The sequence below is a fragment of the Rousettus aegyptiacus genome, unplaced genomic scaffold, assembly GCF_014176215.1.
Source record: "Rousettus aegyptiacus isolate mRouAeg1 unplaced genomic scaffold, mRouAeg1.p scaffold_m13_p_13, whole genome shotgun sequence".
NCBI lineage: Eukaryota > Metazoa > Chordata > Mammalia > Chiroptera > Pteropodidae > Rousettus > Rousettus aegyptiacus.
In genome coordinates this window covers 26115523-26139904 of record NW_023416288.1, presented here as the reverse complement: position 1 = coordinate 26139904, position 24382 = coordinate 26115523, and the positions used below count along the sequence as shown (strand labels likewise).

At 32.3% G+C, this 24382-nt stretch overlaps 1 protein-coding gene and 1 pseudogene across 4 annotated transcripts in view; both read left to right on the top strand.

The window, feature by feature from the left end:
- The window catches only part of DGKB (diacylglycerol kinase beta), a 583166-nt gene that overhangs the window by 281103 nt on the left and 277681 nt on the right, over positions 1 to 24382 (top strand). The window lies entirely within an intron of this gene.
- Positions 3651 to 3769, top strand: LOC118611180 (annotated as a pseudogene).

Here is a 24382-nt window from a genome sequence, read left to right as displayed (position 1 = left end):
TATATTTTTATGTCACTTTTTAAAGGAGACAACCTAAGTAAAATAAATGGGAAACTCAGTTTGTATTCATTCATGACAATTTCTGCTAGCTTCTTTATTTTAGGAAAAATCTCATCCTATACAAGAGCAATGAATTAGTAGGGGAAAAGGAAGACAAAGAAGAGGTTTAGTCTAATGGTAAATTACATAAATTATTCATAGTGAAACTGTTAAGAGGTCAGTTTGAACCACCTTGCTATATCTTGTATTAAGACACATTTCTCCTTAGGAACTTAATATAATGGTAGCTTGATTTCATCTGTTTTTCTATAATTTGCCCTATTTCGTGGGACACCCAATATTGTATAGTAAACTCACTTAAAACATCTTTTCATGTTTTGTACATGCTATTCACTTTTCAATTCTTACCCTTCTATAAAGGAGACAGGAAATTTAAATTGTAGGATATATCTGTTAAAAAGTGATCAAGGGAGGAGGCAACTTGAAAGATAAGTTATTGTATGTACAAAATAATAAGCCATGTTAATTACTAGCTGTTTTTCTCAGACTGACCAAAAGCATTAATCAACATATAATCCTCATTACCTCTGAATTTTTTGTTTCATAAAACTGTATAATAATTTACCTTCAAAATTAAGAGTGTAAAGAGTCTTTTGGAAAAGAAATTGTAACTATTTTTTCATTACTACACTAGAAAAAGTAGCCTTAATAAAACTTCATTTCTTAGTAGAATTATTGACATTTTTTGTAAGGCAGAGACCTTTAATGAGATCTCAATCAAAGGACATACTTCAGTAATGATACATGAATTAATCAATGCTGATCAAATAAATCTACTCCAGGCCATTTTGGATTTCACTTTATAAGTAGCTGCTCAGGTCAAAAGATTAACAAGTTCATAAATGACTACTAATAGCATTTCACTTGACTATGCATTTGTATCTAGCTAATTGTACAAGACAGTATTTGAAAGTACTTCAGATTGCAATTTATTGTAGTGTTGAATTCCTTAGAGAAGGAACATAGCAGGGAAAACAATATAAATCAAGGCTTAATCTAAATAAACCATGCAAAAATACTTAGTTATATTGAGTTTCATGCAATTGAGAGAGAGCATAGACAAATACTAAATAGTAATATTAAGACTATTTTGAAAAATACAACAAAAAATTTGAAAATAACCAAATTCTATTTTGATAGTATTATCATTTTTCAGATGCTGTCAAATCATCCTTATTCCTTAGATAAAATAATTTTTATTCATTGCTCAATGATATTTTCATGGAGAGTGACAACATTAATACCTTCAGAGGTCCAAGCCAATATTACATATAAAATATTATCATAATTACTTTGTGATGAGAGCAATATGATCTTTATTTCAGGGCTTATATTATTGGTGCTTTCAATTATGCTATCAAAGAATGTTATCAAAGAAGAAATAGTTACTTAAATTGATTTTAGAGATTATTAATTTTTAGCACCATTGATCAATAAAATAGTTGATCTTCACCTTTTACAATGAATGCATATATAAATTATAGTCTCCCCACATCTTTCTCTTGGTGTCCATCCTTGCCACTCCACAATTTCTGTCTTTGTTTCAGGGTTTTCTACATTCAGCCTATATGAGATACATTTTTAGGGGAGAATATTTTATTATTCCCTTTTCGAACTTAAAGTAGAAGCTTTGAAAATAAATTTAAGTAAATATCTTTAGTATATTTCAATATCATTGTAAATAATTATTTAAACAGTTCTCACGTCACTTAGTAATTTCAGTAAGAAGACAATGAGAGTATGTAAAAGACTCCTACTTAGACTCCACCAGTTAGTCATGAAGTTAAACTACTCTCTTCATCTGGATTAAGCCACTAAATCCCAGTTCAGTTGATCCATTTCTGAACTCCACCTCTTTTGATGTTACAATATTAAATCTACTTCTCTATCCCTGTCTCGATTATTTAACTGTATTGTTTTTTAAAGAAATATGCAATGAAATTACACAAGATTATTAAAAGATACAATGGGACGTCTCTATTTTATAGGTAAACTGTAATAATCCTTATTTCAGATACTGATTACCTGTCTTGCTATCCCCATTCATATTTTGAATAAATTATGTAATATTTTTGGTTAATGTATTTATGCACTATTAGTATAATATAGTGATGATTATTTTTTTCTGTTATCCCTTCATAGAATGTATATTACAGTATAGTTACTCTGAAATTACTGTTCAGGAGAACCACAATACAAATACAATTTCTACAGATTACTTCATAATTATACTTCAAGTTACCATGTAGTTCAATGACTAATCACCATGTTACTTGCAATTTTTATATCTTGTAAGCCTGCAGTTTAAAAGACAGAAATAATCAGATAATTAGCCTTTGATTACATGGTACTCACCCTGTTCTTAAATGTACTTAAATGGTCAATAATTACCATGTAATTACAGAGCAATTATTGTAGTGCATTCACACCACCATATGTAAGGCACTGTCAGTGATTTTATCCCCTATGTTTAGGGATTTATGACTCAGGCATAGAAAGGTCACTGCAAGCTGCATTGGGGAAAAACTGCCTGAGAAAGTGGGGTCATTTCATAAAGGTGAAAGCAGGTGGCAGTTCAGTGGAAAGACCGATTAAAGAAAAGGAGTGGTGACTTTTTTTCTGAGATTTTTGACATAGCTAATAATTACAAAATATGTACAGGAAGAGAAAATCCAGAGTTTATAATGACTCGAAATTTTTTGAAGTCCATCAACTTGTTCTTTTCAGCAAGCCATTTTTGCTAAGGTATCTTTTTTCACTTTACCCAAAGATTTTTTTTTTTTTGGCTGCTAATAGACCATTTTAAGTTACATAGTACAAGGTTCACAGACTAAAACTTTCCATTTCTTTTCCATATAGCAAGAAGTTTTAAGTGCCAGCACCTGGCACCTCAGCAAAAGATCATACTTAGCACATTTTCTTGTTATTGCGTAGTTGCATGGCAAGAATTGATAATTTTCCACTCTGAGAGTAAAAAAAAAAAAAAAAAATGCTGCTTTAAAAATAGTTTTACATAGTTCTATTTTCCTACTGAACTGTGTAATTCATTTTGTTCTGTAATGTTTTATTTTCTACATGTTTATTTTCATTACAATCATATTTCATCAAAAGGAATTGGCATTATTTTTGTTAACAGGGAAAATTTATATTTTAACCCAATCAAATTTATAACACTTTATAATAATATTGTTCTATACTTTCTTTGAACCTTCCAAAAGTGATTCAGACAGGGTTCTACATATTAAAGAACCCCAGGAAAAATTTGAGTAGAAATCCATTTTAACCTTAACTCTCTCAGTGCATTGTCTAGTGCCAAAATTGGCAAAGTTGCTGATTCACCAGCAAATTGCCTATTTACTTTTATAATTTTTAAATTTTCAACTTTTCTTTGATTGGAGATGCTAAAAGCTACGACTACAAAATAGGGGGAAAAAATTCCTCAACTTAAGTCTTCAGATATTTTTTCAGGTTTCATTCTATCCCCAATGCTTTTTTGTATACAGTGGACAATGAAGAACAAATGAGCTTTCTATATAGTTGTAGAGTTGATATCAGTCATTCTAGAGATCAGTGCTAAGATACACAAGCACGTCTACAGCCATGCTCTCCTGAGCAAGCCCAATCCCATCTGATCTCAGAAGCTAAGCAGGGTAGGGCCTGGTTAGTACTTGGATAGGAGACCACTTAGAAAGACCAGGTCCTGTAGACATAAAAAAAAAAGATATGCAAGCAAATTCATTTATGTTCATCTTTGAACATAAATGCTGAGGACATTTAGAATAAGATAAAAATCCTTGAAAACTAAATAAATGAGTTGAATGTGTCATTTCTTGTGGGCTTTCTAAGTACACAAAAGTAGATCAGTTCGATCTTTAAGCAACCATATTTATCATTATCATTTAATTTTTTTTTTCTAAAAAATGGGTGGGAGAAATAGGTAAACTGTTAAGTAAAAAGTAGTGTTTACTTTTATCACAGTGTGTGTATGTGTGTGTATTTACCTCTGACCAATTTTGGTTTGCAGGTATGAAGGCTTAAAATTCATTATTTTTCTATGATTAATTGCTCTACATGAAGAAAAGTTCAAAGCAATTTGATGAAAAATGCATTGCTTGCCATCCTACCATTTCTTTGGGCTTTATAAGCAACTCGAGGTTTTAAACAGCAGCTTATTACTGTGGCGCTCTTACACATCCTCACATTCAGCACACATTACTTGAAATTACTTATTTTAAAATTGTTTTTAATTGAAAAGCTATTTCTTATCATAATACCTTCCTCAGATCCATAATTTCTTCTGTTTTGTTTGACTTTTCCCATTATTTGTGTTATAATCCTTTGGGAGTAAGTAGAATGCAGGCAGATGTAAATCAGAACTCACTTTAAAGTTTTGCTTCTCAGTGAGGAGTGACTGTGTCTCTCCAGTGACATCTGGCAGTGCCTGGAGACATTTTCATTTGACACAACTTGGTAGGGAAATGTTACTGGCTTCTCTTAAGTAGAGACCAGAGATGCTGCTAGATATCTTACAATATACAGTACGGCTCTCCACCAAATTACTCAGCCCAAATTCCATAGTGTTGAGGTTGAGAAACTCTGCTTTTAAAGAATTAGTATACATTGATCTTAAGGGTTTCTAAGAAATCACATTATTTTAGCAGAATGTTTTTCCTTGAAATTATTTAAAATATATACAAGTGAAAAAATATATGTATTTGAATTTAAAAATAATATTACAAAAAACAAAGGAAAAATTAGTCTACTTGGCTTTTTGGGAGTGGGCACATATTTATCAGCATATATAAAATGCCATATTAAATCAGTATTCTTAATGCCTTAAAATTTCCCCTTTTTAATGCTAATTTTCTTTAAATAATGTTCCTTTATAACTTAACTGTGGACCTAATTGTTATGATGCTATTAATACAGATCAATAAATCCTGGAAAATACGTTGAGATAGATAGTTAGCTTAGTAAATTAAAAAAGACCAAAAATATTTTTTTCTATTGCAAAAGGAAAACTGTTTTTCTCTCCCTAATGGTTACTTCTTTTGAATTGTCAATGTCTCTACATCCATTACAGCAATTGGATCATCACATCTAGCCTACTATCAACAATGTTATGAGTCTAATTTAAAGGTCATTAGACCAAGTCACTTAAGTGACCTGCCAAGGACATGTACCCAATCATTAGCTGAGAGAGAATCCCTTGTTGGGCAGAATAATTTTTCCTCTGCTACTTAATGGAGACAACTTGATAACACTTTTCAGGACATGGTATAAATGTAGCAAAAGAGTGTAATTTCCAGAACAGTCGTTTGTATTTCCAGAGGTCTAATGCAGAGTACTCAAAATGTCTTCTTTTCATTTGGGACTAAGGTCACATATACACCTTGGTGCTGCATAGGAACAAATCAAGATGAAGTTTAGAATCATGCATAAAGAAGTTTTTAATTGGAGCAAGAGATTGGACAAAAGGAAAAATATTGACCTACTTGTCTTAAAAACGGTTGTTCTATTTTTATTTGTGGCAGGCCAGCAAACCAGAGATTATAATTAAAAATAACTTACCAAAGTGGTTCGAAGTAGTAATAGTAAAAAACGAAAAACAAACAAACAAAAAAAAAAACAAAAAAAATGAACAAAAAACTTTTTATTACAAAAACTACAAAATAGAGAAAAAGTTATAATGAAGGTAGTGTGCTTATCAAGCAGCTTCAATAATGAGCAACATCTTGCCAACCTGTACTTTATCTATAAATATTTTAATATGTCTTTAACTGCTAAGGGAATTGTATTTATTATGCAGCTACAATGCTCTCATCACATCTAACAAAATTAACAATGATTCCTTAATATTTTCACAATTCCTATAGGAAACAGATGGCACATTCCAACTGGGATTCTTTAAAGTAGAGTTTAAGAAATGAACTATTTTGGGAGAAGTAGGTAGGATTTAGGGGATAAGATAAGTAACAAAGGGCAGTTCAGTAGGTTGGCTTGGATCTGGGCAGAGTGTCGCTTTTGCTACATCCTTGTCCTGAATTCAACAAGGAGTGTAAGCAGTTACTTAATTTCAGAGGAAGGAACTATAACCAATCCACTGGGAATGCTGTTTTCCAGGAACACTGAATTTTTTTCAAGTTTAAATTTAAATTGTTAATATATCTCCTAAGAAACTGTTTTAGAATATAAAGTACTTATATTTTGGATATAATACAATAATTATAAAATACAAAAATTTAGTGATCAGTTTCTCAGCTCTTATTAAATTGACATGAAACAAACATTTTTAAAGTTTCCATTAGAGTAAGTACAAAACAGTCAGTTTATTCAGTATGTCTGTGTGCCTCCATCCAGGGCTGAGGAGTGCAGGGAGATGGATAATTATTAGTTATGGTCCATATGACACATACTATAATAAATATTTTCTATCTAATATATCATTTAGTTATTACAGCAACACACATTAAGATGAGGAATTGAAAACAAAGAGAGGCTAAGAACAGAGCTTCTATGTTTTAAGAGAATTAAGTTGAATTCGATTTTGACAAACGTTAATACATATTGTTACCACTAGCAAAACCACTAAGAAAATAACTAACATAATTTTTAAAATCAGCAGAAAGATTAAATTTATACTCTAAAAATATTTATCATGAAAGAAGGCAGTAAAAGAGATGTAGAAGAGCAAAAAGTCATGAGACATAGGAAACAGTCACAAAAATAGCATACATAAATCTAGTGCTATGAATACTTACATTAAATTGGAATGGACCAAATATCCAACTCAAAAAGCAGAGATTGTCAGACTGGATTTAAAAAAAAAAAAAAAAAGGATCCAATTATAGTTGTATATAAGTGGCTCACATTAAATTTAAATACATAAATAGGCTAAAATAACATAATGGTAAAAGAAATGCCATGCAAACAGTAACCATAAAAGAACTGGAGTGCTTAAAGATGAGAACTATGGCACTTAAAGATGAGAACTATGGCAAAGAGCATTTTATGACAATTATTAGTAGGTTCTAAACGTATATGCACTGCTAAATGGAGTGCCTCTAAACATATGAAGCAAGAACTGAAAGAGTACAAGGAGAAATGAAAATTTTAACAGTATTGCCTAGATTTTTCATTCTTCCACACTTAGTAATTTATAGGGAAACTAGACTGAAAGTGGCAAGGATACAGGAGCCTTGAACAACACTGTCAACCAACTAGATTAAATTGGCATATAAGGAACACTCCACCAAGTTACTGTAGAGTACACACATTCTGTTCAAACATTCACACTCATGGATCATTTTCCAGTATAAATCATTTGCTATTCCACAAACAAGTGCCAATGAATGTAGAAATATTGACATCATACAAGGTGTTACGTTGACCACAGTAAAATTATATTAAAAATATAACAAATAATGAGAAACCCCAGAGAATGAAAATTTAAAAAAAAGACTGCTAATCACCCATGTCAAAGAAAAATCATGAAGATAATTTAAAATATTTTTAAATAAATAGAAATGAACCCCAATATAAAAAAAAATAGAGATGCCACTAAAGCAGTTTTTAGAGGGAAATTTAAAGACTTAAGTATCTATTTCAGAAAAGAAGAAATCACAGACTTAAATTTTAATCTTAAGAAATCAGAAAAAGAAAAGCAAACTAAATCCAAAGGAAACAGAAGTAATGACAAATATTAGAGCATAAGTCAATGAAATATAAAGTAGAAAAATAATAGAGAAAATCAATGCAACCAAAGATTTGTTTTTTGATAAGATGAAAAAAAAAACTGACAAATATTAGCTAGACTGACCAAGAAAATATGAGGGAAAAGCACGTTACCAAAATTTAGAATAATAATTATAAAAACTATAACCTTCTCAAAGAAAACTGGCAAAAATTCTTGTGAATTTGAGTTAAGCAAAATGTGCTTAGACACAATGGTAAAAGTCTGGCCCATAATTTTAAAATTGATATACCAGTAAAGTTAAAAAATATTTACCCTTTAGAAGACATCATTAGAAAATGAAAAGATGAGTGAGGTAGAGTGGGGAAAATATTTTTAAATCACATATTTGATAAATGTCTTTTTACAGATCACATTAATTTTATCCAAGAATAATAAGACACAACTGAATTAAAAAAAAAAAAAAAAAGGACAAATGACTTGAACAGACATTTGATCAAAGGTTAAGCACCTGAAGAACACATTATTAATCATTAGGGGAAATGCAAATTAAAATAACAATGTGATACTACTACATACTCACTAGGAGGCTATAATCAAAAGCCAGATAACATTAAGTGATGGAGAGAATGTGCAAGACAGAATCCTCATTAATTTCTGGGAGATTAAGTGAAACAGCCACTTTAGATAACAGTTTGGCAGTTTCTTAAAAAGTTAATTCCGCACCTAGAAATATACTCAAGAAAAATTAAAATTTGTGTCCATGCATTACTTGTATGTTTATTATACATCAGGCTCATAAGTTTTTTCTTTTTATTGAAACAGAAGACATGGTATGTAGGTCAGTAGAGAAGCAGCAACAGCAGCATCACCTGGGAAAGTGTTGGAAATGCACATTTTAGACCCTACCCCAGACCTACTAAATCACAAACCCTGGGTCAGGGGTCCAACAATCTGTATTTAACAAGACTCCTAGGTAATTCTGGTACATGCTAAAATTTGAGAGACAGCATACCTTCAGATTCCTTTAGTGGTGTAGTTCTTTCTCCTGAGAAAAAGCTCATATCTCCTAAGTCCCCATAAGCCAAATGCTCTTTTAAAAATGGTTTTTAAAATGTTGAATAGACAAATGTATAAAAAATATCACATATAAAATTCTAAATTTCACAATTCTCTTGAAAAAAATCACAAAATGAGACAATACTACTGTCGTCTTGCCTATGTGGAGTATTGAGCTTGAACAGACTCTGAGTATTCTTCGAGGCAGCATGGGTTTTTCACTGCACCCCACGACTTTCTTCATCTTTACTATCTATATGGCCCTTCACAATCTGATTTGCTTATTCTTGATCTTCAATGTAACCCTAGACTACTTGAGTAGAAATTATACATTTTGGAAAGTACAATGAATTCTTCAAGTATGCAAAAAGGATTTTTAAGATAGCATTGCTATAATGGATCTGGGGGAGAGTATTTATAATTAGATTACCAATTCATAATAAATTTTATATTTGAATATTTAAATAAAAAATATTTTGCAGGTATAATAAAATGTTATGGAATGCAAGTAATAGTTGAGTTTAATTGAACTGGTTGAATTAATTTAATTTTATAGTCATATTTTTAATTAGCCCAATTACTTTGTTCAAATTAGGTGCTTTTTTTGGTTTACTTTTCTGTTTCATGTGCTAGGAATTTCAACAATAGTTTACTCATTCCTAGAATGATAGATTGTTTTGTTTACTTGTGAAACAATTATTTTTTTTAATTCTAACTTTTACCCTAGCAATTTGGAAAGAGTAATCTTTTTACATTTCTCTAATAACCCTGTCATTTATTCATAATCCAAGTAGCTTTAAGAAAAATAGTCAAGATGATTATTTAAATAATTTAATGATAAAGTTCTTATTTTTAGATGAAAAGGAATAAGATCGAATATATTGGCCAGATTGCAGCAATGTTGGGTGTATACTTTGATGTTAGACACTCAAAATGTGAAATTTATTGATTTTTTTCCCTCTCTGATTCATACATTTTTGGATGAGGTGCCTAAATTCTTTTTGAAATCAGTTGATATGCAAGTTAATAGATAAATGAAAAGATAGCATAATAAATTTTAATTATTAAACATATTAGATTGTTTGATTCAGTTTCTGATTTATTCACAATACTAGAGAGAAAAAGTGTTTGGTCTGCCTGCCAGGAACACCTAAGAGACAATCTATCTCAAAGCAAACAACTTCGTAATATGGGACCTTGAACTCTGCCATAACTGATTTCATTATTTTCCTGGCAAATAATCACAGAATCTGCTAAAATAGTTTTTCTCAGAGATATTGAGTATTTCCTTTTTCATTTTTGTTTTAATATTTGTTATCTGACATTCTAACACTCAAAACGTGGGAAGTGTTACTTAAGAAGTATTTATTGCTGAGGAAATGTCCCAGCTTTGACTGGGAGATCTTGAGGTCACTAACCTTTATTCTAATTATCTTTTCAATGGGAAATTAATAGTACCTTTCTTGTAAAGCTGTGGTAAAAATTAATTGAGAACATTCATTTTATTACTATATTTGATACAGGGTAAGATTAAAATGATGTTCATTTGATACAAAATAAGATCTCAATATGTGTTAAGTAATACCTTCATGATTATGATAAATGTCTGTTTTGCTAATAAAAGAAATATCGAGTCACTTGCTTGTTTTATAATTAGATTATCAATCCATAATAAATTTTATATTTGAATACTTAAATAAAAGATTTTGCAGTTATAATAAAATGTTATGGAATTCAAATAATAGTTGGAAATATTCACACATTGTCCAGGTAATGCCGTCAATAGTACTAGTGTTCTAGTTGTGTGTAGCTTTTAAGAAAGTCAAATTAATATTCTGTTTTTTAAAAGTCATTTTGGGGTGGGAATATGATCCTCATGTTTGTTTTCATTTGTCAGTGCCGCATTTAAATTTTTAAATTTTGGAAGATAACTTTTATTCACTTTTTTTGGACATGGAGGCAGGGAGTAGCTGCATGATTCAATAAGGAGATCGAAGTTTGATTTATTATTTACATCATAATTTAGAAAGCTACCAAAGAATTTCATTGGCTAGAACCACAAAAGCCTTGTGATTTAAAGAGTACCCCAACATAATTAGTTCTTAAGTTAATTAGTTAGATTTTATTGGCATTTTATACATGTTTAACATTTATAATTTATCTTATGGATATAAAGATTTGATTTTCATTGAAAAGAAATAGAGCTTTAAAAAGAGATTCGGACTTTTTTTTCTAAATAACTGCCTAAAAATGTCTGAAGATCAAAAGCAATAGCAGCAAATTCAGGTACCAAATAGCAGGTAGAACATTTAGCCACTAGTTATCAATAGAACATATTAACTATGTAGAACATATTTATATTTAGAAAACCACCCATATGCTCATCATTTAAATTTCTTTCTATCTCCCTTTAACTAAATGAAACATTATGTTAGGTCCTAGGGAGTATATAAAGATGAACAACATTTAGTTCTATCTGTCAAAACGCTTAAAATCTAGTAAAATGTTATTCAGTTGAGTCTTGAACAATATGGGGTTCAGGGGAGCCAAAACCCTCTTTGCAGTCAAAATCTATGTAGAACTTTTGGCTTGCAAAGAGCTTAGCTAATAGCATTCTGTTGGCTGGAAGCCTTACTAATAACATAAACAGTGGAGTGACACATTTCGTATGCTATATGTGTCATATAGTGTGTTCTTAATAAGCTCGAGAAAACAAAATGCTATTAAGAAAATCATGAAGAAGAGAAAATACATTTATGATGTTTATTGAAAAACAGTCTGCATATATGTGGACCTTTGCAATCAAATAAAAGGTCACCTGTATTTCATTTGTATTTAAATATAAACTTTTGAAAATACTCGTAATAAAAATATTTTCTTTAACCGCAGCACTTGAAATTCAGTAGATGTATTGGAAAGATAATTTTTAAATAAAATTCCTGTGTTGGTACAATATGAAAATATAGGTAATATTATGTGAGTCTTAATTGCTCCCAGAATTAAAGTTTGTTTGAAAGTCAAGCAAATAAACTCTCAAAGATCCTCTCTTCATCATGCTCACATGCTCAGAAAGTGGGAATTACAACAAATTTGCATTTGGTAAAAGCAGAATAAGCTGTTGACATAAATATAATTGCTTTGAATAGACACTTTCAGCAGCTATGCCCCATGTAGATGAAAAAAACTTTTTATTTTATTTTTAATTAACATAATACTCCCAAAATGTGGTCAAACCTACTTAATACATGTAGAAGATAGAATAATAAAGTATAGGTTCTGTCTTAATCACTCTGCTCTATTAAATATTAAAAGTCTGTTATTAATAGCACTTTTATAATGGATGTAATTTTCTACCTTGAATGAAAACCTCATCTCCTTTCATGTGTTCATTGCTGAAGTTATATAATCTTTTCAATTCTGAATCTTATACCAAAGGAATTTTCTTTTGCCTATGTGCCATGTCTTCTTTGTATCAGTCCCAGTTCTTGACTTGTACTAAATACTCAACAATTATTCAATGAATGAATGAATGACCACATGATTGAATGGAATGAAGGGAGAAATAAAAAAGAATAAATTGCCACAGAGCAAATTAAATAAATTATTTCAGATTTTGGTGTTTAAACTTTTGCTATCAGGGATATTTTATGTTTTGTGGTGTTTCAAACTTTTGTAATGATTAGCTCGTTATATTTATTTCTACAGTGTATTAATAGCCATTTTCTTAATTACATTCAATAGGGAAAAGCTGGTAAAACTAAGTTTTTACAAGTCGCATATCTTAATTTGACAAAACCATGTAGTACTTACTAGCTTCCTTCTTTCAAGAATGGCTGGAAGCCACTCTCTAAAATATGAGCTATCTATAGGAATGTTTTGAGACAAATAAAAGAGAAATTGAGTTTTCAGGATGAGATTTTAGAAAGAAGGTTTAAGAAAACCACAGGCATTCTAATCTACCTCATGTCCAAGTTAAACATTAAGAGTAAGCCTATTTCTTCACATTTTAACATCTTTCAAGAAAAGAATTGTGATAAAACTTTACTCTCTGGGTAGTCTTTGAATATGTATCACTTATTAAAATCCTCCTTGGTAATCAAAGAAAGCCAAATAATTGTATCTTGTAAGAAAATAATGGTAAAGTGAACTTCTCAAACACCATTTTCTGTATGTTTGTTGTTCTGCAAACATGAGTATGTTGTTTTGGAAGTATGCATCCAGCCTTTGGTAAATGACAGGCAATGGACATAAATTTACGAGGAATCAAAACTAAAGTGGTAGTGTGCTATCTGATCATAGAGGTGACTAAATGTGTGTACTAAATGCTATAGAATTTAAATAAATTATGGAAATGTAAAAGGATTTAACCACCCCCATACAAAGAGCAAGTTATTTTCTCCATGCGATATTGAAATCCCAAGCTTACATGCCAGTGGTCATATAATAAATGCTCACGTGAAAATTGAATGTAATATTCCTACTCACATCTTAAATGGTAAAAATTACGTAAATAAACTAGTTGAACTCTGTGCAAAAGCAGGGTGATAGGATAATAACAATAGCCCTGGATTTGGGGTCAGACCTGGGTTAAATATGTACCTCACCGAGTCACTTTGAACATAGTAGGTTATTTAGTCTCCAAATGAATCTAAGAATTTTCAACCTTGAGAAGTTACTATCAACTTATTTAATAGATACTGTCCTTGAAATCAATTTAATAGGGATTGGGTAAGAGATTCTGGGGGATTTTTACAACAGCTCCAAAGGGCCTTTGCTTCAATAACTCCACCTCATATTTCTAAGATTTCAAAATCTGCTTGTTCTTCTGTCCTTAAAAAAATACTTTTTCTAATACACACCTTCAGAAGGTATAGTAGCTTAACTTAACTAAGTGATAATGATTTAATAAATTTTAAGCAAACTGCCAAAATAGCAGGAAAGGGATTCTTTAAGTGGATGTGTCATTTAAAGAACTTCAAATCATGTACTGTCCATTTTATCTGCCCACAAGCCCAATTCTGATAACAAAATTTACTTGTTTATAAAATAATATACTGTTGATCACACAGAAGGTCAAAGAAGAATATTTAATAGAGCCACAATTTGAAGCCTATTGTGCAAACAATGTTTAGTCCTAGTGCATAGTTTATTGACATTTGTCTTCTATTTTTATTGTATAGTTTATATGAATAAATCCAAAATACACTTTTTCCCTTTATTTATAACTGATAAACAATTTTGTTTAAATGTGCTGCCTGATCGTCTTTTGAATAGTCACCTGGGTAAAGACAAAAGACTGAACACCAACCTTTGTAGAATTATTGCCTTGTAGCTATCCTCAGAAACCAAAGGTGGCTTTAATTTTTTTTTTTAAATTAATCTGTCACTGCTAGATCATTGTTGTTGACAAATCTGTGTATCTGTAAGTATGTACTATAAGCTTAGGATGGACAAGTGTTTGGACCTCCATGTCTGGGAATTATGCCATCAATACCCACAGTTGATTCACATGTTTTTTTTGGCTCTTTCCCCTCATGCCATCTGTGTGTTTGGCATTGTGCCTGCTTGCTAGTTGGTCAGACCTGTGCCAATATCTATGGATAGTACATAGAATGCTGCAAAATGTAGCATTTTAAAGAGGAAAACCTGCTTCAAGGGGCGTCACATTGGTTCAACATATGGCCTTCTGAGGATACCTGAGGAGAAAGGGTGAACAAAGACATGGAACCCTCAGATACTCCCAAATAGCAAAAACAAAACAAAACAAACAAACAAACAAAACAATCCCCACACTGAAAGTCTCTGTGCAAAGTATGAAATAAAAACATCCTCATATACCTTACAACTTGACATATCTAAGTCATATGTGGATTTTCCATGAAAATGTTGTTTAGTAAGAGACCATTAAGATTTTTACATGGCACATTTAGTATTTCAGGAGCATTCCTGATAGTATGCTCAGGAGTGGTAAGTAGTTCATTAAAATTGGCAGTAATCCTTGGAGAAAATATCAGAGCTTAAATGCTCTTAAATTTCGAGGGCCAGAAATTGAGATGCTAGGTTTTGTAATCGTCATGAAAAGCACTGAAAAATATATTGATCTTAATTTTTATGTCAGTGAATGAGACTTTTAATAATATATATTTTGAATTAAGCTAACTATGCTAAGTTATGCTGCAACAACAAGTAAACCTCCAAATCTTTATGGCTTAACAAATAGTAGTTATATCTTGTCCATGGATCAGACACCTGTTCTTTAAATAACCCAGGCACCAGGCACTCACAGGTAGCACCTTTGCCATAGTATAAGTACATTGTCGCCTTGGCATCATCCAGTGTACAATGGGAAAGAGGACAAAAAAGAGGGAATCCTGGACATATAACTAGTCATGACTAGAATTGATACCTGTAACTGCTCTCACTTCCACTTAAAATCTCCTGGCCAGTGCTAGCCAGTGGTCAGCCTGCTGGGAAATATAGCATCGAGCAGAGTATCAGGGAGTAATGATATTTTGTTCACCTACTTTTAAACAATTCTGGACTGTCAGGATCCTTAGAGATCCCAGTTGTGATCTCTTTAGAGGTCTGTGTATGGCTATCTAATTCTGTGATCTAAGTGCCTTGTAGTATATAGCACATCTTTATTTTGTGGGTAAGCGAATGAACAAATGAACGACTGAATGAATGAAAGCTAAATACCTGTTTACTTATCAGATCAAAAAAAGTTAAATGATACAAAAATTTTGAGTTAGCTAGATCTTTTAAGTACTGTTGCAATTGTGCCAATTCAGGGCACATTGTTTACCTTTTTGTGCATAAATGTTTTGAAGCTAGAAAATTTAATTGTTTCCTTTAAGAGTTTAAAAAATGATTAAGAAGTCATTTTTGACTGTAGGAGTGTGCTTTTTGCCTCCAAAGAAATGTACTTTACATTAAGGTCTGGACTTGCTCTCAGCATGCTCTCTGGAGTTAGGACAACATCCTTCCCGTGGTGAGTTTGCATTTATTGGTTTGTGGGAGGCCTGGAATTTTGTCCTTCTCTAATAAGAGGATTCTGCCAAAATCTTTAGTCTGAGTTACCAGGAAGTGCAGTTAGTCATAGTGTAGTGCAGTTTGAACTAGAGACTATACATTTAATAACACCATAAGTCCTGCTTTGTAGCACTTACATTTGAAAATATTAGACGAGACCTACAAAACTATCTGGGTGTAGCTAAAAGTGAAAGGATTTTAAGTCACTGTACTGGCAGGGAAGAATGTTGTTCTGTCTTTATAATCAGCAGTAATGAGACCTGGAAATTAAATAAGTATGCTGCAGATCAAGAGAGGGTATAGAGAATTTATACAAGGACATTATAAAGAAGCAAATAAACTGGGCATTTGAGCATCATTCACATTCATTTTGCCCCAACACTTTCTACTCCCATATCTTCTTGAGGACAGTCTGCTAAAATATGTTTTCTGTTTGGAGAAAAGAAAGAGCCTAAAGGATATCAACATCTAAGATAAATGATTATATACATATACAGTGAGGAGGCAATTTTAAATTGAGTTTTGGAGACAAAAATTGAAAAACATGGACTAAGCATTTTCAAAATCTTCACAAGGCAGTACACTTGTGACAGAAAGTAGTTTTCAAGATAAGGGAAAATGAGGATAAGTATGGAAAATCAGGTTAGAAAGAAATTTTAAGTATGTGAAATGAATAGGATTTGAGTCCAAGAAATGAGACGTCATATCTAACTGAGCTCCATCTCTTGACCGCAGCATGGGGTAAAGGAAGAGCACTGGACACCTTTACCATGTTACGAAAGTGCGTTCTCTGCTTGTGACCTTTAGAATTCTAGTCTTGTTGTCTTGAGGATTTTAGCATGTTCAAGAGATGATTATAGAGTTAACTAAATTATATCGATTACACTATACCTAATTTGTTAGGTTGAGAGAAATCATTTAGTCTTCAGTCACATATTGACTAGTGTAGATAGAGTCAAATCTTGGAAAATATCCACTAAAATATCTTCAAGTAAAAGTCTCTCAAATAAAAATTAACTTCAAGTCAACCATGAACTTTTTGTGGGAATCGTGTCTTTTTCTGTTTGATTTAAAGGAAAGCAATACTTTGGGTAACTTTTTTGGTTTCATATGCTGGCAACTTATTGATGTGTGTTACCACTTGCTTCAGAACATTCGTTCACTTTTAAAAAGGTAAATAGAAGAATTCTTAAATGTTTACAGTACCTTAGCAATCACATCTCAAATAGATGAATGATACTCTGAATCACAAGGAATAGCTATAGGACATAAAAAAAAAAAAAAAAAGGCAACAAGTTCATCTCTAGATGCATCTTAGCTGTAAACCTCTAGCCACTCCTCGTTTGTCAGTATGGAACTTTAATGAGTCCGGATAAGAAGCTAGTCAATGGATATCCATTTAGCTAGTGATAATCTGAACTCCAGCTGATTGTCCTAGCAGCTGTGTGATTTCATTACCATTAGAAAGGCATACAGCCAAGCCAGCTGGTACCCAAACAGGCTACTCAATACACAGAGCATATCTATTTGTTGGTTTACACATCAGAATTACACAAGGCTTCATGAAAAGTTTGGAGTATAAAATAGAATCTGCATAAAGATTTAATTTAAAGGGCTTATCATTACTATGCCAAGTACAGCTAGTTTGTTTTGTTTCTATATGATATAGTATATTATGGTTGTTTTCGGTTCTTCCATAAATGCAGCCTACATGCAAAATTTGCATTTAGATACCAAACATAACTGCACATCATAATTTCCCAGTTAAGAAAACATCTTTTTGGTTGTGTTTGTTTTAGTGCTTACAACAGTGCATTTTCATTTTTTAAGGCAGCTTTAATAGAAAACAGTTTCAGGAACTTTTTAATAGCTAGTTTACCTTCCATCTGTCCCTTTCTGCCCTCAGTGCCACTGTCTAGATCAGACCTCTGTTGGCTGTCCTTTGCACTTTTGTGAAAGTATTCTAACTGGTGTTGGCTCTCTAATCTCTCAACGCTTTATATTAATCTTAGAAAATTGTCTTGAATCTCATCCTCATTGCATAGAGCAATATTTTGTAGGATAGTCTCTGGCAGTCTGCACCAGAAGCAACTGGAATGCAGATTTTAGCCCCTTTCCAAATCCACCGATTAAGTCTGAGTTAATCTTGTTAATACTAATCTTTGAAAACCAATTCTGTAATAATGATACTACAGGTAATAATCTAATTCTTGACTCGAGGGTACTCCCAATTTAATCAAATGATTAGCAATGAAATAAAAACGAGTCAAAATATAGATTATGATGTTAATTCAAAATATGTGAAAAATCACATTATGTAAGTAATCCTTACAGTGTTTTAGGTGAGAGAAAGCAATTTGTTAAAGCCACAATCTCCTTTTCAGGATAACATGATAGACAGGAATTAATCAGTTCCTGGAGAGAGAGTCACACAAACATAGAGCTGAATTTTGGAAATGATTGTAATAAGCATGTCTTACCAAACACATCTCTTTCAAAGAACAGTATCAAGCAGGTCTTATATAGATGTCGAAGTACATAAGAACTTTGTATGTGTATGTGTAAAATTGAACAGCAAAAAAAAAAAAAAAAAAAGGCAGAGATACAGGCATACAGATGCTTCTAAAGCAAGGGCTCACCACAACATATAGTCACATAAATTAGATCCTGGAGAGGCATATAATCACAAGGGGGAAAAAGACAAGAACATAATTACTGGAGTGAAACTAAAAAGTCAAAAGACAGAGCAAAGCTTTTCAAATGTTAAGCTGTCTAGTGGTGCTTTCATTGATTCCAGTTTTCTATAAGTAAACCAATCCTTGAAGGGAATTTTGGAAAGAGTTCAAACTGAAGGTATTAGAAAGCTCTCGGGTGAAGGAGAAAGGAAGTCTGACAGTCAGAATACCGGGTAAGAGTTTTCAGACAGTAGAAATTGTGCTGGGCTTTGAATGATTAATGCAAGAAGCAAGAGGGCTTTTGCAGTTGGGATGCACTATGAAGGCAGTAATGGTACAGATTATATCATATTTTCAAGGGTTACATAGCCCTAGGAGTTTTAACTGAAATGATAAAACCCAAGATAATCTAAACCTAATTTGTCAATCTAATGTGAAAATTTGTGATCTTTATATTTCTGTCCACTATATTTAATGCTCTAACTTTTATAAATTATATTTTAGTACCACAAAAATAAATATTACCAAAAATATCTCAGAATCATAAAAGAATACCGAAATGACAGTATAGGTGTGTATGGCTTCCTTAAGAGTTATTTATTCATGTGTAACAAACTACTGGATCATGTAATGTCTTAAACAACCATTTTGTTTTGCTTACAATTTTGTAGGGAAGAAATTGGGAATGTGATTAGTGGGTGATTTATCTCTGCTTCATGGACATTAACTCTGGCAGCTGGGCGTGGAGGATCTATATCCAAAAGAGTTTCTTCACTCACATGTCTGGTACCTTGGTTCTGCTTGTCTTTTCTCTTTTTCTCCCTGATAGGAAAGCCTTCTCACAGCATGGAGGTCTCAGGTTATTTGGGTTTCTTACATAGGGGCCGATTCACCCCAAAACAGACATTTCACCAACAAACTTTCCAAGGGACACAAGTGGAAACTGCAAGGCCTAGAATGTCACTTTCACTGCATTCTGTTAGTCAAGCCGAAATTCAAGGAAAAAGTAATAGACTGCCTCTTTTGCTGGGATATGACATGTGAACAGATAAGGATAGAGTTAATTACAGCCAGTACTATGACAAGCTACTACATTAATCCCCTTACCCCCCAAATTTATGGCCATGTCATATGTAAAATATACTAACCATCTCACAACATCCCCAAAAGCCTTATTCCATTAGGACATCGGCTCAAAGTCTAGAACCTGATTTCAGTCAGTTCCCGGTATAGATAAGGTTCCTAAGTGAACTTTCTCAGGTATGGCTTTTTGAATATGATTCATTTTGAAACCTATTAACTAAAGAGACACGTTATCTACATTCTCTATACATACCCAACATAAAATGGCATGGGGTTAACAGCAATTGACACTCCCATTCAAAAGGTGAGGAAATTCAAGGTACAAAGCCATCAGTGGTTCATTCTGACATCCAGGAAAGCACGTACTGCCAGATTTTTGTTCAATACCCAGTTCAGCATCCTAGAGATGATTTTATAAGCCCTTTGTTCTGCTTTTCTGAGTTATTGTTTGTTTGTTTTTGCTTACTTGTACAGAAAAGGACAGCCATGTTTTCTGTTAAACAGTTTCCTCAGCCCGCTACCTTTCCATAGTAGATTGGGGCATCAGCAACCTCATTTCATTTTGTATTCTGTCTGTGTCTCATTCAGCCCAACTGAAAGAGTTCCTTTAAAAACTGTGTGCTTTCTGTGTGTCAAATTATAAATCTATTCCATAAGACAGCAGGCTACCCATCTATCTCTTCCTGATAAAGACTTTTCTCTAACTTGGGTTGACTAACTTGGGACAATGCCATTAAGATTCTTAAATACACTATGAGCATCTAAAAGACCTTAATAGAGTCTATAACATGTACTCTTAAGAGCCTTAGAAACCCTACTAGGTGGGACCTTAAACATTTTTAATGTCTTAACAAAAATCTTAGTCTTAAGCTTGAGTCCTTATGTATGCTGGGGTGAGCTTGATTCTCATTCTTTTCTGCAAAGTGAACCTGCAGTCAAAAGCTCATGATCTTTTTCATTACTTTTTTTCTCTGAGAAGGAACAAAGGCACTATGTTAAGATGTTATCTATAGTTTCCCTAAGATCGTTGAATGATGGGTCACAGGTTATTGATTTAAGAATATACTAAAAAACTGATTGTCTTATGATTAGGGCCTTAAGCAACTTGTGGTACAGTAGAACAAACAAATTAAAAAAGCCAAGATTCAACTAGACCCAAAAGGGGGGCGGGGTGTGAAGGCAGTTAAAAGAGAGGGCTTGAATGGAGGGGGACAGTTACAGAACCAGAAGACAGGGAAGTCAAACTAAAATAAATATTTTATAGTCGATATTCATAGCCAATAAAAATGATGTCTGTATAGGTTATGATAGCAAAAAGCTCACCTATCTTTCTTGTGAAGAGTTCCAAATGAGAAAAACATACTGAAAAATGGAACACACACACACACACACACACACACACACACACACATACATATATATGTACATATATATATTTAGATCAAATAAAGCCTTGCTTCCCACCAAAGTTGATAATTCTTTGCCTCAAATAGCTCCTAGATGCCAACCCAAAATAAACTGAACTATATTCTTGGGCAAAAACCAGTAAAGGGGACAGAAAACAAATTTGAGCATAACTGTATTTGGGGCATTATTTGCTGCATCTTACCACTTCAGAAGTCTGTGTTAAAAACCTTTATGTAGTAACAGTGTAAGCTCTCCAAAAAAAAAAAAAAATCACAGCTATCTTTTCAGAATGAGACCCATCTCCAGCAAATACTCCTTTCTTCCCTCTGTTCAAGAACTTATAAGTGCTGGATCGTCCAAAACAAATTAAATCTTTTTCTTCATATTCTCAAAGCCCTTCCTGTTTAAACACAATATCTTTTCTTCCTCTTAAAAACCCACTGTTCTGCCTCCATCTTCCAGTGATCCCTCTCCTTTTCTACCAATTGTAATGTACTTCCCACATGAGAGCAATCAGTAAATTTAAGGCAAACGAGTAAACTACTATATTGCTATATGCAGTAATTAGTATTTCCGACATTTTCAGTCTGTTAGAATGAATATTTTCTCACTCTGCAGTCCAAAAGAGTTAAGTCCTATTTGTCCTTGCTAGCAAAAAGGCTGACAAGTGCCTATGGATAGATCCTAATAGTCACTGACACATTTTGCAGCAAAAAGAACAACAAAATGATGATTCCCTGAAATTACTTTCAATAGACTTAAATTTGTATGATTTATCTTAAAATAAGAAGGATGCTTACATTTTAGTTTAGAAGACTTCTCTTCTACTCTTGGTTCAGCACTAACATTTAGACAGGTTATTTCTCTGAATCTCTAAGCTGAATATCCAAAAAAAATGTTCACGTTTTTAAAATTCCATGGCTTGTGCTATGTTTCTTTTAAATTTGTAGTGCTATGATTTTATAATACTGTATGTTAATTAAGTTGGCTATATTAATGTATCCTTAGGGGAGCAATTAAAAAAATTGTGCATTTAAGTTTGTGAATATATTTTAATGAGATTTAAAGACATTTAAGCAAGATAAGCATCTTTAACAAATGCTCTTAAGGAGAATGCGTAAAGTGGCAAATTTGCTTCAATAAGACAATATTTGTTTGCTTTAAAAGACACTTTCACAAATTAAGGAGTAGAAATAAATTACATACCTTTTGTAATGAAATATATTCCTCAACTGAGTTTAAACCCTTCAGATAGAATAAAAAGTGATTATTTCCTCATATATTTTTAAACTACAAGAATTTAACTCAGTACAAATAGACATAAAAATCTAAAATAAGTAAAGACATATTAAATGTATGCTTTTATTAATAAAGTTAAATGTACAACAAAACTTTTAATGTGAGTTTTAGTAGTTTTAGAATCAGTCGTCCTTCTTTGAGTGGCTCCTGGCGAAATACAACAGTTCTTTCAGCATTTGGTGACTTTGTGTATGTGAGATGACCTGCCATCTCCTTGAGCAGAGGGAGGCAGTTGAACTGGATTTGAATATTAGTTGTAACCAGATACTGGTTTTGCAATTTTGCACAATTTACCGAACATCATCAAACCTCAGTTTGCTCAACTATATGTATAGTAATATCCAATTCAAAAAGTTATTATTCTTCCAGGTGATCTAGTCAAGTTTTGGTTCTTGCTACTAGCTCTGGGTCTTTTGGTGTTCTTTAGGTTATGTAGCTGAGGCTCTTTACACTCACTTGTGCTTGCCTGGATGGATACTGAGGAATATTGAGACATGTTCTCTTAAATGACCTATTTGACGAATTCAGGACCATAGAGTTGACCAAGGAAGATATTTTCTGTGATGTGGAGAATGGAATTCAGAGTTCAGAGTAATTTTCCCTCAAGTATAATGGAGGGCGAGTGTTGAAAATTAAACATGTTCACTTTTCTTACCACTCTCCCACCTTGTACAATCTGCATCTTGAAGCACCCACACATAGTTTTAGAAATACATTCCTATTAGGTATATTGATTTTTGATACCCTACCTGAAAATAGGACTGCATAATCACAAACATAATTTTAATAGTAATTAGAATATCTGAAGCAACACCTACGTACAGTTTTATTGCAAAAAAAAAAAAAAAAAAAAAAAACAACTCCTGTTTTCAAGAACTTCAGAGTTTATCCTTTCTTCTTTATCACTATTGTAACCCCGGTAAGGTTCAAAGAAATACAAGACAAGGAAGAAGAGATTGACAAGTATTATGATTTTCCGAAGCACGGGATATGTTTGTTTTATTTGATTTGTCAACTTGGAACCTAGCGCAATGCTTGGTATGTCGTAAGGTACTCAATAAATATTTATTCAGGAAATTATTTTGAAAGTTAGTTTGAAAATGCTCATTTTGAACAAAGTATCTGATAATATACCACTTCACAATTCTTTTTTTTTCTTTGAATCACTGTGATTCAAGTAAAAGAACCCCTAAAAGGTGCTATATTTGCAAAGAAATAGCAGCCATTTGTAACTAAGAAACAAATACTCATCCATTATACTATCCTATCACCTTTAATATTTTTAATATGCCACTGAGTTTTATCTTTAAAAAAATTCAAGAAAAAATTGCTTCTGCAGTTATTATAAATTTGACCATATGGCCATTATTTCTGCAATCTACATTTGAAATCAAAAAACAAATCTTATGCACATGTTTGATAAAACATGGACTATTTATTTGTTGAAGGTAAGGCAAAAAATGGTACTTCAATAATTTTTAAAATGCGAGAGTCAGTAGGTTAAATATTAATTTGAATGTCTACAATAATGGGGACCTTTGCTATTTAAGGAAGTCATTATTCCAATGTGTAGTCAACAAGCATATTGATTTGAATTAATTCATTACAAAAAGTCTCCAATCATTTTTAACATAAGTTTTTCCTCTTTAACTGTAGCCTAAAGCTTGTCTCTCTCTCTTTTTTTTTCTTTTGTGGTCAATTTAGCAACAAATTTGCAATTAATCATTTGCTGATTGCAATGAATGGTCTGTCAATAATATGCAACTCACATTGCTAAAAGGGTTATACTGAGCTTTATTGTTTTCTTTTTGTCTCGGGAGTGCTTTGCCTAGCTATATTTTCTAGAATGTATTTTGCATATTTGTTTTGAGGTAAGGCGTGCCAATTTTAAAGAGACACTACAGGCCGCTCTGAGGGTATTAATCAAGATATCCCCTAACTTTCTTTTGGCATTACAATATTTGGACATCTGTTCTGACTCCTTATATGTGAAATAAAACTCATACCAGATAGTAGGATAAATGAAGGGTTTCATTATCTTAAATGTCATAACATTTGTTTGAATTATCATGTG